At 41.1% G+C, this 15,836-nt stretch overlaps 1 protein-coding gene across 1 annotated transcript in view; it reads left to right on the top strand.

Annotated features, from left to right (window-relative positions):
- MPZL1 (myelin protein zero like 1) overlaps positions 1-15,836 on the top strand; it is a 63,011-nt gene that overhangs the window by 23,784 nt on the left and 23,391 nt on the right. The window lies entirely within an intron of this gene.

The raw sequence follows: 15,836 nt of genomic DNA, 5'->3' as shown, positions 1-15,836 counted from the left end.
TTATTGTTGAATTATAGGGATTACTTGTATATTTTGGATACAAGTCCCTTAATAGGTAGATGATTTGCGAATATTTTCTCCCATTCTATGGGTTGACTCTCTTGATGGTATCCTTTGAGGCACAAAGGTTTTTAAATTTTGATCAAGTCCAGTTTACTTATTGTTTCTTTTGTTGCTCATGCTTTTGACATCATACCTAAAAACTATGTTGTCTTCTAAGAACTTTATAGTTTTAGCTCTTACATAACGTCAGTGTACATTTTGAGTTAATTTTTGTATATGGTGTGTCTACCTTTTGCTTTTTTCATTTAATGATATGTCTTGGAGATCATTTCATATCAGCACTAAAGAACTTCCTCATTCTTTCTTATGATACCAGGGTCTTCCATTGTACAGATATATCAAATTTATTTAAACAGTCCCCCCATTGATGGAAATTTACATAAACATTTGGGTTTGGAAATTATTTCAAAATGTACTGTGGCTTGAGACGTTATTTCATACCAGCCTCCTCAAAATGGCAGTTTCAACCATTTGACAGACTTGTTGTTCTAAGCAATTCTTGCCATCCAGAAGCCTTTGAGTAAATGCCAGTCCTCTGGGGAGAATAACCCCAAGGAATTATTTCAAGAGCTTTCCCTCCATTAGATGTTTACAGTAAGTCAGGAGGCAGAAGATTCTTTCAGTTATCTGAAAATATCTGTAAAAATACTTTTGGAAGAACAAGGTGCTCTAACATTTTGTTGTACATTTTAAACTATAGTCGGTTACAGATGACTTAGTAGCATGTGTCCTCCTCTTACTGTTTTGTGGCATTGTTGTCTCTCATGTATGTGAATGTAAGTGGGTAAAAATCTAAACTTTGGGCGATTCTGCCAGCCACTCAGTAAGCGATAGAGTATCCAGAGATTTTGAAACATGTGGTTTTTTTTTTTTAAATAAAGAAGAAGGTTAGGGGAAAATCTTGAAATACGCCAACACTTTGATAATCTGCAGAGGCTTATCTGGCCACTGGAAAGTAAGCAAAGAAGAGGCCAAGGGACAGCTAAGATTAATAAGACAAAGTCCATTCCTTCTAGTTTCTGAGTCTTACTTGTAACACAGTTCTTTTTTTTAATTAAAAAAAATTTTTTTATTGAAGTATAGTTGATTTACAGCATTGTGCCAATCTCTGCTGTACAGCAAAGTGACTCAAGTTTTACACATACATACATTATGTTTTATTTTTTAAAATATTTATTTATTTGGCTGCGTCGGATCTTTCGTTGTGGCACGTGGGCTTTTTGTTGCGGTGGTGTGTGGGCTTCTCTTTGTGGTGTGCGGGCTCAAGAGCGCACAGGCTTAGTTGCCCTGCAGCCTGTGGGATCTTAGTTCCCTCACCAGGGATCAAACCTGCATCCCCTGCATTGGCAGACAGATTCTTAACCACTGGACCACCAGGGGAGTCCCTACATTCTTTTTTAATATTCTTTTCCATTATGGTTTATCCCAGGAGATTGGATATAATTCCCTGTACTATACAGTAGGACCTTGTTGCTTATCCATTCCAAATGTAATAGTTTGCGTCTACCAACCCCAAATTCCCAGTCCATCCCTCTCCCTCCCCCCTTCCCCCTCCCCTTTGGCAGCCACAAGTCTGATCTCAGTGTAACACAGTTTTTTATTAAGAGACTGTTTCCTCTTATTTATACACTGATCAAATTAGCGTGATGTCACAAAAAGAACTTTGGAATTGTTCAAATCCTTTTTCTGTTCTTGATGACAATGGATACCTTTAATAAGTTACTTACCCTTTCTGGGTTAGAGTCTTTTCATCTGTAAAATAAACATGAACTAGATGAGTTTCCAAGCCCATAATAGATTAGAGCAATTAATTAGGAGGTGGAATAGAGGATACTGAAGGCAAACTGCCGTCAGCAATGCTGACAACTGATTACCTGATTGGAATGGTAATTGTAAGAAAATTAAAAGCATTTACAAAAGTTCAAAAATAATCATGGCTGGAGACAGCTAGGTAGGGGCAAATAGCCCTACATATCTGAGTGGCCCCAGAGGGTATCACTAAATTATATTATGTTCTTGATGTCCACACAAGTCCTGAGTTACCAAAGAGTTAGCCAAAAATTCAACAAAGTAGTATATTATTTCTTTTCCATTTTTATTTTGATATAATTTTAGACTTACTGAAAAGTGGCAAAAGAATGCAAAGAATACCATCTACCCTTCAACCAGATTTCTCAAATGTTAACATTTTGTTACATTTTCTTAATCCTCAGGTGTGTATCTCTCAACTATGTGAGAGCAGCAGAATTGCTGGTCCTTTATCCTTAAATACCGTGTGTGTGTGTGTGTGTGTGTGTGTGCGCGCGCGCGCGCACGCACCTTCCTTTATCCTTAAATACTTTAATGTGTATTTCTTAAAGACTAAGGACAAGGGAACTCCCTCGTGGTCCAGTGGTTAGGACTCGGCACTTTCACTGCCGTGGGCCAGGGTTCAATTCCTGGTTGGGAAACTAAGATCCCGCAAGCTATGCCTTGCGGCGAAAAGAAAGAAAGAAAGACTAAGGACATCACCTTATATAACCACAGTGTAATTATCTGACTTTATTCGGGTGTTGCCAGTTGCCCCAATAATGTCCGTCCTAGTAGAAGAAAATCCAGAATGGTGTGTTTCATCCAGATGTCGTGTCTCTTTAGTCACCTTTAGTCTGCAGCACTTCCTGAGTCTTTTTTCCCTTAATTTAAATTAACATTCCTGAAGAGTACAAACCAGTTATGTAGTAGAATGTCCCTCCATCGTGTTTGTCTGATGATTCAGGTTATGCACATCTGGCAGGAGTACTGCGGAAGTAATGTTCTGTTCTTCTCGGTGCATCACATAAGGAGACGTTCGTTACCGATGGTTTCCATTATTAGTGACATTAACATTTGATCCTCAGTTAAGATGGAGTCTGCCATATTTCTCCACTGTAAAGGAACTATCTTTTCCCATTGTAATTAATAACTGTCTTGTAGAGGAATGCTTCAAAACTACGTAAATATTGTTTCTCTGCAAATCGTCATTGTATTATTGTTTTATAAAGACAGAAGAAAAATAATACATTTTAGCAAGATTTTCATCAAAATGATTGTGGTATTAAAAAAATAACTTCAAGGAACTTGTGGCAACCATATGACAAATATGATCATGTAGAATTCCTTATTATTAATTATTTAAAAGAAATTAGATATATGCAGTACTTAGTTTTTAAAAATATCCCTCACATATCTAAAGTCAATTTGTAGGTTTATAAATGTAAAAATAATTTGTTTTCTTAGTCTTATTGCTTTTGAAAGATTTAGGGATGAGTCATTCCCAGAAGTTTTTCTCCTTTGTCCAGTGTTAGGGGCAGAATGAACCAAACAAAAATTGTTTGAGAAAAAAAATCTTCTAAATGCCTCTCCTTTCCCTCCTTTTTCTGTGTTTCTTCACATCTCTGCCAAGAAGCCCACTTTTACCTTATTGCCCAGCTTAAAAACGTTCAGTGGTGCCCATTTCCCCACAGGATCAAGTTCCAACTTCTCAGCCTACCTTTTCAACTTTAAAGTTTTCTTCTACTCCAGCCAAAATAATCTACACAATCCATTTGGAAACAGCAGCTCATGTTTTTCTGTCTCTGCAAAATGCTCTTCCTATCTTGATTCTTCTCAACATTCCAGATAAAATTCAAGTGTATTTCCCCTAAAACACTCCCTGACCTCTTCATTTTTCAAACTTCAGCATTAATTAACTACATGTAGTCTATTTGCTACTTTATGGAGATGCTTTAGTAGGAAATTTTTTAGGGACGATAAGGTGGTATAAACAAGAAATAAAATACAGACTGGGTAGCCTGTAAGCCTCTTTTGGAAGGCTGTTCTGCCGTGTCCTCCCTTGTGCCCAGACCCTGCACACAGTAGGCACTCAGTGTTTGCTGTATACATTCTTACGTGTGTGTGTGTGTATGTTCATGCATAGTATCTAAGGAGACTGCATCCCCCATAGAATGTAGCACTTATTTGCTATTCAATAAATGAATAATTTGGACTTCCCTGGCGGTCCAGTGGTTAAGACTCCACACTTCCAACGCAGGGGGTGCAGGTTCAATCCCTGGTCGGGGAACTAAGATCCCACATGCCGTGCAGCGTGGCCAAAAAAAAAAAAAAAGAGTTATCTAATTGATATTATTGTCTTTTTTTGTTTTATTCTAACAAAACCTGCGCCTCAACAGGAAAGGGGGCACACATATCCATTCTTGTCCCATATTTTACTTCTGTCCAAAGGTGAGCATTTATACTTTGAACTCTTCCGGGCATTGATAAGTTGGTGCTGATTAATCTGGACTCTTTTGCCAGAGTTTTCTAAGAGCCAGAGAGAGTTTGACTGAGTAGGATTAGGTTTCCATTTAAGGGCAACTTGGTTTCTTTATTTTTTTTTTAAAGGTGCTTATACATTTCATTAACCGAAGCTTCACGTTATAGGAATCCTAAAAATACAGCTGTTATTGGTCTGTTTACTCCTTAAATGATCCTTGAGAACTTTCTGATCACCAGGAATTGTCTTATGTGTTCGGCGCACACAGGCCAAATAAGATGAGGTTCCATCCCTCAGAGTCTTGAGTGATAGTGGAGTTCAAGACAGTTGCAGGGCTAAATACCAAAAAGCTTTGACTTCTCACTTGAAGGTGTAGCTTCAGTAGACTGCAGCATACTGAAGAGGCATACGAGAAACATTGAGTAGTGGGGTGCAAGAGGTGGTCAGATCAGGGAGGGTTTTCCTGAAGTCCTGTTTAGGTGGAGTCGAGATTCTGTAGGATTTCAGAGGTGGCCTCATTCCAAACTGTGCCCAGAGGTATGCCAACTGCGTGGCATGTTGAAGGAAGCAAGAGCAAGCTGATACCAGCTCACCAGCTGTAGCCCTCGCCAAATGTAAGGCAGGAAAGGGGGGATGTTACTTTGAAAAGCTTGGAAGCAATAAGGGAGCTTTTAAACTGGGTTTTAAATAAGAAATTAGAAATTTGCATTTAATTAAGAACCTGTCCAAAGAATTACCAGGTAGAAGATCAGCTCTGACAGTACCTATGGACCTAAAAAGGTTGAAGTATTTCCTCCCTCATTTAATTCACTTCCCCCTGTGTGGTTAAAATGTGGTTAGTCTGTTTGTCCAGTTTCAGGTTGCTATGGCAGCAGACACTGGTTTTACACACTTACAGCAAACCTGAACTTCTCAAAAACCAAGCAGAGAAGTGGTTTTCAAGCTCTCTTCAATAGACTTCTAGGGTATTTCAGGAACAGTGCTTTAGAATTTCCAAATGTTTGATGTACATTTTGTTTGTTTCAAAGTATATATATATATATTTTAAAATAAATTTATTTATTTATTTTTATTTGTTTATGGCTGTGTTGGGTTTTCGTTGCTGCGCGCGAGCTTTCTCTAGTTGAGAGGGGCGGGGGCTACTCTTCGTTGCGGTACGCAGGCTTCTCATTGCGGTGGCTTCTCTTGTTGCGGAGCACGGGCTCTAAGCACGCAGGCTTCAGTAGTTGTGGCATGTGGGCTCAGTAGTTGTGGCTCGCGGGCTCCAGAGCACAGGCTCAGTAGTTGTGGCGCACGGACTTAGTTGCTCTGCGGCATGTGGGATCTTCCCAGACCGGGGCTCCGAACGCGTGTCCCCTGCATTGGCAGGCAGATTCTTAACCACTGAGCCACCGGGGAAGTCCTCTAAAGTATATTTTTAACCATTAAAATAATAATAAGGAACAATGTGCCAGACATGAAGTTATATACATGATTTGGGGACTTCGGAGAACACCACCATGTTAACTCTGGCAGCCAATGCATTCTTCAGAATAAAGCACGTTTTTGTAATTTCTATGTATACATTTAAACTTGTAAGTGTGCGTTTGATGAAGAGGGTAGTAGACCATCGCCCCAGTCTTTTGAAAAATTCAGGTCCACACGTGTGCACTAACTTATATTTTACAAGTCAACATACCTGTATCTACATTCAATCAAATGCCAGGCAAGGTTTGGCTCATCTGCTTCAGGCACGGTCTTTTTTATTATAGTATCATAAGTAGAGTCCAGCATCTCATTGGTGTGCTGGATAGTGGTTACAAGTGTAGAATCACCTGAGGGCCTTTTAAAAATCTTGATGCCTAGGCCACACCCCATACTAATTAAATCAGAATCCCTAAGAATAAGGGCAGGACCTAGACATCAGTATTTTTTTTTAATAAATTTATTTATTTATTTGTTTTTATTTTTGGCTGTGTTGGGTCTTGTGGTGCACAGGCTTCTCATTGCGGTGGTTTCTCTTGTTGCGGAGCATGGGCTCTAGGCACGTGGGCTTCAGTAGTTGTGGCGCATGGGCTCAGTAGTTGCAGCCCACGGGCTCTAGAGCACAGGCTCAGTAGTTGTGGCACACGGGCTTAGTTGCTCCACGGCATGTGGGATCTTCCTGGACCAGGAATCGAACCCGTGTCTCCTGCATTGGCAGGTGGATTCTTAACCACTGCGCCACCAGGGAAGTCCAGTATTTTTTTTAAATAGACTTTATTTTTCACAGAAAAAATGAGAGGTCATATAGCCATACACCCATATTCCTTCTGCTCCCCACACATGCATAGCCTCCCTCATTACCAACATCCCCTACCAGAGTGGTACATTTATTACAATAGGTAAATCTACACTGACACCTCATAATCACCCAAAGTCCATCGTTTACATTCTTGGTGTTGTACACTCTTGGTATTGTACATTTTGTGGGTTTGGACAAATGTATAATGACATATACCCATCAGTACACAGTACCATACAGAGTAGTTTCAGTAGCCATCACTAATTTTCAAAGCTCTCTAGGTGATTCCAAAATATAACCAAGGTTGAGAACCATTGTGCTGTATTCTACTTCTGGACTTTATTATTGTAAGTCTTGAGTACTTCTTGCCTGACTTGTATATGAAAACTACCTTTATCTCCATTATATATTGGGTTCCCCATAAGATTTTGTTTGAATAAAGGACTTTCTTAAAGGTTGGTAATCAGCATAGTGAAAAGAGCTAGGCTTTGGAGTCTGAGGGTCCTAGATTCAACTTCTGGCTCCACAGCTGCTGAATAAGTCACTTGGGCAAGTTCCTTAACCTCTCTGAGCTTCTGTCCAATAGGTAATACCCAACAGTGAAGCTGAAAAATAAAAAATGTGCCATAGTTTAATAATGTTTAACCCATGGTAAGCACTTAATAAATGATGGTTTGTCCATTGCTTCTTTACCTTTTGTCCTATTTTGGAGACAAGAAGTACCCTTCTTGCCATCGAACATAGGCACATACTTTACCATCTTTTGTTTTGCTGTTCCTGTAATATTTTGTATTAGCCTTTTCTGGTTTGGATTACATTTTTGTTCAAATATCTCCTAACATACTGTAGGCCTTCTGATAAAATAAATTTGAGAGCTCGGAAATACAGATTTACAGTACAGTGGTCTTTTGCTTGAGTAGAAATTTTGATATGCCATTTCAGCACCTGGGAAGCATAAAGCACATGAGAGTGTTATTCTGTTATCCATGGGTACGCCCCCAGAGCTTTCAACATGTTCTTTTTTTTTAAAATGTTTTTTGTAGTAGCAACTCTTTTAAATTTATTTATTTATTTATGTATGGCTGTGTTGGGTCTTCGTTTCTGTGCGAGGGCTTTCTCTAGTTGCGGAGAGCGGGGGCCACTCTTCATCGCGGTGCGCGGGCCTCTCACTATCGCGGCCTCTCTTGTTGCAGAGCACAGGCTCCAGACGCGCAGGCTCAGTAGCTGTGGCTCACGGGTCTAGTTGCTCCGCGGCACGTGGGATCCTCCCAGACCAGGGCTCGAACCCGTGTTCCCTGCATCGGCAGGCAGATTCTCAACCACTGCGCCACCAGGGAAGCCCTCAACGTGTCCTTTATGCTGAGCATTTTAGTCCACTATAATCTGTCAGAAGTAAAATGATCTCATTTCTTTCCAAAAGTGTCTTCTTTTCATCTCCTTGCTAAGAACTGAGAAATGTTTGGACAGTTTTGGACAAACATTTGGACACAGATGATACAATTCAGGTTGACTACAACTGTGGCGTTTGTGTTGACTGCTTGATTGGAGACTTTGGTCTTTAGTGGAATCTGTGCCCTGTCTCTGCACCAGCCCGGGTGCATCCCAGGGGCCAGGCACTGCACTGTAGATGTTTGTTCATTTGTCTCCACGAGACTGTCAGTCCATTAAGGGCAGAAGCCAAGTCCCAGCATGGTTTGAAAGGATAATGGTTGATTGAAAGAAGGAAAGCCGTGGCAGAAAAGAAAGATGAACAGTACATACATAGAGGAGGGCAAACAAGAAATACCAGGGCTTTAAGGAGTCAAGTGATCAGTTCAATGACTAGCCTGATTCAGGACCTTTTGAATATCTCTCATTTGAGAAACAGAAAGATCTTTGCTGGTACAGAAAGGTTAAGGATAAAGATGTGGCCAGCTGGCCATCGATCTGAGTAGAAGGAATCAGCTCTGAGAGGAATTTGGTAATCCTGTGTGTTAGTAAAAGTACATAACTCTTTTTTTCTTTATTTTAATTGAACATTTCAAAAGATGAGTTGCCTTTGGGATTTTCTCATCAAAATAGGAAGGTGACTCTTGGAGGAAACCTATCTAAACTTCCTCTAAGATGATGTCAGCATTCAAACTTGATCCTGAGTAATCTCTGAAATTCCTTTTGTGTTGGGCATTATGCTGAAGCCATTGGTTGTGAAGCAAGTATAATTTTTTATGGCTGAGCGTAATTGACTTGTGGTTGGTCTCTTTTATTCTTCTGTCCTTCTTTCATTCATTCATTTTTTTTCCAACTTTCAGATAAATGTTTGTCGAGCACACTGACAGGGGCAGGCATTTGCGAGGTAAAGAGGGTGGTTTGGTGAACGAGGTGGACACAGCCACTGGCCCTCCCCTGGTTCCGGGCAGCAGGTCCCTCCCGTAGAGTGTGAAGGGTGCCTTGACAGGAAAGGCAGGATGTAAAGGGGCACAGGGTGAGGGATGTGGGGCAGACACTGGGAGGAAGTCATTTTTAGACTGTGGCCTGAAGCATAACTTCAGACAAAGCGTACGGAAGAGCGTGTGTTCCTGACAAATGAAAAGCTTAATTTATTAATATTTATGGCTCGTTGAATAGAGTAGATTTTTTTAGCCTCCCCTTACTTTGTGCCACCCAACTGAAGCAGGTCCAGAATAGGCCTGATACATGGCAGAAAGCAGCCCCCTTCTGCTGCAGAGTGACCTGGTGCTGAGGGGGGCGTGAGGCCTCCGCCTAGACCCCCAGCAATTTTTCCACCGACACGCATCGTCCGTTGGCTTCTGTTTATTCAGCCTGTTTATAGGAGTCACAGCTGTGCTGGGAGGGAATCACGTGCTGGATGCTTTCACTGGAGCATTGGGGAATTAAAGAAGTAAATCTCTTAACACCTACTGATGTCTTCCTTTCTCTCTTTAAAAAAAATCAGTTTTTATTATGAAAAATAAAATGTATACAAAAGAAAGAGAGTGGGCGTGTGTGTGCGCACACACGTCGATACACTTTGCAGAGTACACATTAAAAAACAAGCTCCCATGCCCTCACTACCCAGCCTAGGAAATCAAACACGACCAACAGTGTGAGCTGCACACATCCTGCTCCATGGACACCCCGTTCCAATCAGAACCACTAGTCTGAATTTTGTGTTCATTGTTCTCTTTTGTCTCTCTCTTTTACTATGTTTTAAAAGGTCATATTTACGCTTGCGCTAGGAGATATTACAATATCAGATTATCACTGTGTACCAACAGCAAGCAAGAAATAGCCTGGAAAGCTGTTTGAGTAAATTGCTTGATTGTACTCTTTTAAAGAGGAGAATATACTGGTAACATCAAAGTACTTTAAAAAAAAAAAAGTCAAAACAAAAGCCTTTCAATTTCAAGGAAAACCTTAACAGGGTTTGTTAAAAGGGTAAGGTTTTTACAAACCAGGGTGTATCACACATGGACTCAGCAGTAACACGGCAAGGAATTGCTTTAACAATAACAATGAAAACACTTATTTTAAACTAGGCCATGAAAGTGTTTGTTCATTCGTAATAATGCCACTCCAGTGTATTTTAAATGATTTTGTGGTATCAGAGTTTGAATTTACTGGCGTAAAGGTCACCCTGACATGTACTAACTTGAGACATGATTGACATTGGAAGACATGATTGACATTGTATTACTTCAATAATTCAAAATATCGAAATAGATCATGTCAGGAAATAGCCCTTTGGGCAAACCATTCTTGAATTTGCTTTTTTTGTGCTTGTGATGGATGTTGTTTGTATTCTGTATTTGCACCCTACCCCCCCTTTTTCCCCTAAACTGTTCAGGTTTCCATCCAAAATGGAAGAATATCAAGTTTGGGGTATCATATTTGACTACTGCAGAAATGACCCTTAGTGAGTTGATTGCACAAACTTTTTGATTACTTGTCAAATGATTTTGCAGGCTTTTTTCGTTTGAATTGATCTCCTACTTTGAGGGTCATTATCACTCCACTGCTAAATGATACTTTTGGGCAACAAAAGTGGTGCATTTTAGAAATTTATTTCCCAGAGCACATCAGAAGAAGAGTTGTTTTTGTTTATATGTTTTCTTGCCCTTTGAACTGTAGTGTAACTTAGCAAGATTACTTCCCCAGGAAGAAAGTAAGCTCAGCTACTGTTACCATTCTGAAGTTTATCTGTAAGTTAATATGTAACTCAGAATCCAAAGTTGGCCTGTTGTAAAAACATGTGTATATCATTTAATCTTTTTATTTCATTTCATTTCATTTCTATGTTTTTATTCCTGAGGCAATTGGTTTTTCCAAGATTCAACAGGAGACTTTTTCCCCCCCATCAATGAGTTTTTAAACTAAAGTTTTAATACTTTTCACAGGGATTTTTGCCACTATACCATAATGGTAAATCTGAGGCTTAAAAAAAAAACCTATGTAATATCTTATTCAGACTGGGAGTCCAGTCTACAGTGACATGGGATGACATGGATTAGAACAATAGTTTCTCTACATCTCAGTGCTCTTTATATTTGCGTTCTTTAGCCATTTTAACTAGCCCCTTAAAACTCTCTTTTATGACTCTGAAGACAAGCCATCTGAATTTCACAATAATTTTACTATATACTTCCATAATAACCCTAGTCACTTAAAAAAAAAGAAGAGGCTGACAAAGCAAACCATTCCCAATTGTTTAAGAAACCAGTGAATTCATCCCTGGCTTGGGCTGCATGGAATGTAGTCCGAGGGGGAGATCTATGCTTTCCTTCTCTTTCCCCACATAGGAGAAACTTTGCTGGCGTTCATGCTCATGGCAGTTGATCAGAAACTGCTGTAAGCACTTTGGGCTTCTATGATGTGCGTGGTAACCACATGCAGTTTTAAGTACGGGTCTCTGCTGAAACTTCTCCCCGAGATCAGCTGTGCAGAGCACCTGACTCCCAGCAGTTCTCTTGGTTGAATGCCCTTCTCTCAGCTCTCATGTCATCATGACTTCCTGTCTCCTTGTCCGTAGCACTCTCTGTCCTGGGGGCTCTCATCACAGGCAGAGGAGCAACAAGGTGACAGCGTGGCTGCTCAACATGTTTAGGGAGGAAGCGTAGGAGATGAAGTGTGAGAGGTGGCCGGGGGCTAGCTTACATCAGGCTCTGTGGGTCACTGTGAGGACCTAGACCTGATCCTGGCTGACGTGGGGAACTTGGAGGGTTTTGAGCAGAGGAGAGATAAGATCTGACTTGCATTTTACCAAGATCTCTCTGGCCTCTCCGTGGATCGGCTGCAGTTAAGTGGATGAGGTAGAAGAGAGAACCAGCTTAGGAAGTCATGGAAATCACCTGAGTGAAAGATGATGATGACCTGAACCAAGATGGTAGCACTGAAAGAGCATGGAGAGATCAACTTCTAGATATGTTTTTCATAGAGACGCATGTTTTGTGACGGCTTAGAGGTAAGTTGTGAGAAAGAGAGTTGTCCAGAGCTTTGGCCTCAGCCACTGGAAGTCTGGAGTTGTCCTTTACTGAAATGGAGAAGCCCATGGAAGGGCAGGTTTGGAGGTGGGAATCAGAGGTTCAATCTTGACATTGTTAAATTTAAGATGCCAGTTAGATCCAAGTGACATTGCTGGATAAACATTTGAATACATATGCACGTGTATGTGTGTGTGTGTGTGTGTGTGTGTGTGTGTGTGTGTGTGTACAGGGGTCATTGGCATTTAGGAGGTATTTAAAGCCCTGAAACTAGATGAGGTTACCAACTTCCTTGGCAGTCCAGTGGTTAGGACTCTGCTTTCTCACTGCAGGGGGTGCAAGTTCCATCCCTGGTTGGGGAACTAAGATCCTGCATGCCGCATGGTGCAGCCAAAATAGATAGATATATAGATGAGGTCACCAAGAGAATGACTGGATAAGAGGTCAGAGGGATGATCTGGGACTGTCCAGCATGTAGAGGTCAGGGGGACTAGAAAAGGAGCAGGTAATGAGATGAGGAGAGAATCAAAAGGGGCTGACGTTTCAGAGGCCAAACTGGAAAAAAAAGGAGGGAGTGATCAATCGTATCAAATGCAGGCAGATCAAAAAGATGAGATTTGAGAATTAACTGTTGGTTTAGCCACATGGAGGTCGTTGGATTCCTTAACAAGAACATTTTTAGTGGAGTACTGGGGATGAAAGCCTGAACTGGGTTTCTTCAGGAGATAGTGGGAGGAGGGAGACTGTACACAGTGACTACAGACAGTTCTTTCAAGATTTACAAGTCAGAGGAGGGCAAAGGGATCTTCTCTGTGGGGCAATGCAGGGTCAAGATTTTTTCCCCCTAAAGTTGGGATATAAATGCATATAATTCTATGGCTGATGGCAGTAACTCAGTAGAGAATGAAATCTTCAGGAGAAAAAGGGAGACTTGCTGGATCAGTGTCCCTAGGTGCGTGAGAGCAGATGAGACCCAGTGCACAGTGAAGAGTAGTGCAGACATTGCCCACATAGGAAGACAGGGCACAGATGCAGAAGGTGAGGGTAGGATGTGGTTGGGGACACAGAGAAGTTCTCTTGTGATTGCTTCTGTTTTCTTAGGGAAACAGGAAGCACAGTCGTCAGCTGAGCGAGAGAAGCAGGGGGAGGCCCACAGCTGAGGTTAGAGAGGAAAGTTTAAAATAGTCATTTAGGAGAGTGGAGCCTAGATGGAGTAGGGAAATGTGGGAGGATTGCTGGGCACTGTTAAGAGTCCTCTTTGAAATTAGCGGTCATGAATTTAAGGTGAAACCAGTCAGCGGGATTGTGTGCTTTTCTCCAGCTATGGTCAGTCACCCTGGTAGAGATGCAGAATGGATAGAGAAGTGCACTTAACCAGAGCTGAGGTCTGGCCGGGCGAATGCGCTGGCGGGAGAGAGAGGCAGGGGGGCTGACGGTGCAGCCAGGGGATGAGTCTTGTGCTACACCGTGGAAGTAATCCGAGCGGGACCAGTGGAGACATGCTGGGGATGAGACAGTAAAAGGATTGGAGGACTGATGGATTCTGGGTTCTAATGTGGCTGAAGGATTGATAAAATCAGGGTATTGGAGGAAATGTTCTGGAAAGTCAGAAGTGGTCAGTCAGAGGGTAGAGAGCCTGAAAATTAAGATTGTGGAGGGGGAGCAGGTATTAATGATAGGGTCTCGGGCAGCAGTTCTCGACCAGGAGCAATTTGCCCCCGAGGAGGGGACATCTGCAATTGTGTAAGGACACTTTTGGTTGTCACAGCTGGAATGAGAAAAGCTGCTACGGACACCTAGTAGAGGTCAGGGATGCTGCTAAACATCCTATAACGCCCAGGCAAGCCCCACAGCAAAGACTAACCTGGCCCGATTGTCAATAGTGCCACGGTTGAGAAGCCCTGGGTTAGGGCATGATTATGGGAATTAGCAGCTGGGATCGGCCTGAGGATAAGATCGTTGGAGAAGACAAGATAAACAAAGAGATCAGGGTTTTGGAAGGTTCTTCCTATGACTAATGGAAGCTCCAAGAATTATGACAAGAGTGGGAGAAAGAGCCAGGGACAAGAGGAAGTTAACTAGCTATGTATGGAGTTATTTTATTTTTCTGCAACTGGCTGATTGGCTCGAGTTGGAATTCATTTTCCTGGCTCTAAGAGCTGCCTGTCCAAATTAGCCAAAGAGTGATGGTATGCTGTTGTTTTTAAAAGCCACTTGTTTCTTAACCAGCTTTGGCATAATTAAATTGTCTGTCTTAAATAGTTTGTCTAAAAGCCCATTTAGGCATTTGGTTGGTCTTTTTGGTCAAAATTCCATGACTGTAAACTTGGGCACTTGGCCTAGTTGCATCATTAAATAACATCTCAGGGTAACAGTTCTTGCAGCCAGGTCTTGTGGCAGGGATCTGGTTTGAGAAAATCCTTGAGAAACTATTTGTTGACTTTAAAGACTGTGGCTTTCCTTGCATTGCTCATCCTAGTGGAGAAAACTAGTCAAAATCACACAGAGTAAATAAGGGTTACAAACCAGTGCTGCTTCCTGGAATAAACTGGTCAGATTGTCCAGTTTTATGCTTTGTCCTTCATTTTGAACTCAAGTGCCCTGGGGCTGCTTTTCTGCCTACCCACAATAGCAAGGAACTGTCTTTTGTTGGCTTCTTGTTTAAAAGAAGGGCTTGTTTTGAGGTTTGGACCACGAATAATAATCCATTGTTCCATATAATAATAATCCACCCTCTTTAGCAGAAAAAAATCTGCTTGATGCAGTGTGGCTATCAGTTTATTTAGAAGAATGGCCAAAAGTGCCCATTGTGTCGTGAGGATAAACATTTGGAAGATGGTTAGGAGGAATGGGGGAGTACTCTTGTTCTCCTTGGCCTGGAGTCATAGTTAAGACCTCAGGAAGAAAAAATTCTGAATATGACCGTCAGTCCTGGGTGACAATACCCCTCCTTATTCTGCTTGTCTGTTACATTCTAAGAATAATTGGAACACTGCAGATAGGGATTCTCTCCTGACTATTTCTTTAAAAAAACCTTGTTTTGAAAATGGGTGTTTTTAATCTCTTCTATATTAGCTCTAATTGCTTCCACTTTTAGGCCAAATAAGTTTCTTTCTAACCTTCTTTAGTCCATGAAAGGGTCTCTTTTTGCATGAAGATTATTTTACTTTAGCGGGAATCCTTAATAATTCCTGCAGGTTGCCTCTGATTATAGATCTTGGAAAAAGAGCTATTTTTATATGCCAAGTGATAGACATTTTAATTACTACTTCCTGGGCTTAGGCTATCTGAAAAAAACTCAGTGAGTAAATGAATATGTGACCCAGTGTGGTCAGTTATTTCTTGAGTACACATGTGTCTAGCACACTGAAATCCAGAGGTAGGTAAGATTTCACTAATGAAAGCAAGATATGTTATGCTTCTTTTTTTTTTTTTTGCCTTAAATACCTTATAGGAAAACGGTTAGTTAAATAATAAACATGGCTTTAAAATAAAGTGATATCTTACCTAAAACAGTTTTAATTGCTTTATATATGGAAGATGAGAAAAGATCAACTTGATACAAATTGAAATGTAGCAGGTGAACGTGAGAACTATTTAAAGAAGTAAAAATATGGCCTCCACATCATTAAAAACAGACCATCAGAGAAGCATGGTGAGATGTCCTTCAGTAGATGAATGGATAAACTGTAGTACATCCGTACAAAGGATATTATTCAGCAATAAAATGAAATGGGCTTTCATGCCACAAAATGACATGGAGGAAGCTTAAATTAATATTCCT

This window comes from Balaenoptera borealis (genome assembly GCF_965194805.1).
Source record: "Balaenoptera borealis genome assembly, chromosome: 1".
In the NCBI taxonomy this organism is placed as follows: Eukaryota; Metazoa; Chordata; class Mammalia; order Artiodactyla; family Balaenopteridae; genus Balaenoptera; species Balaenoptera borealis.
This window is presented reverse-complemented; position numbering and strand designations above follow the sequence as displayed.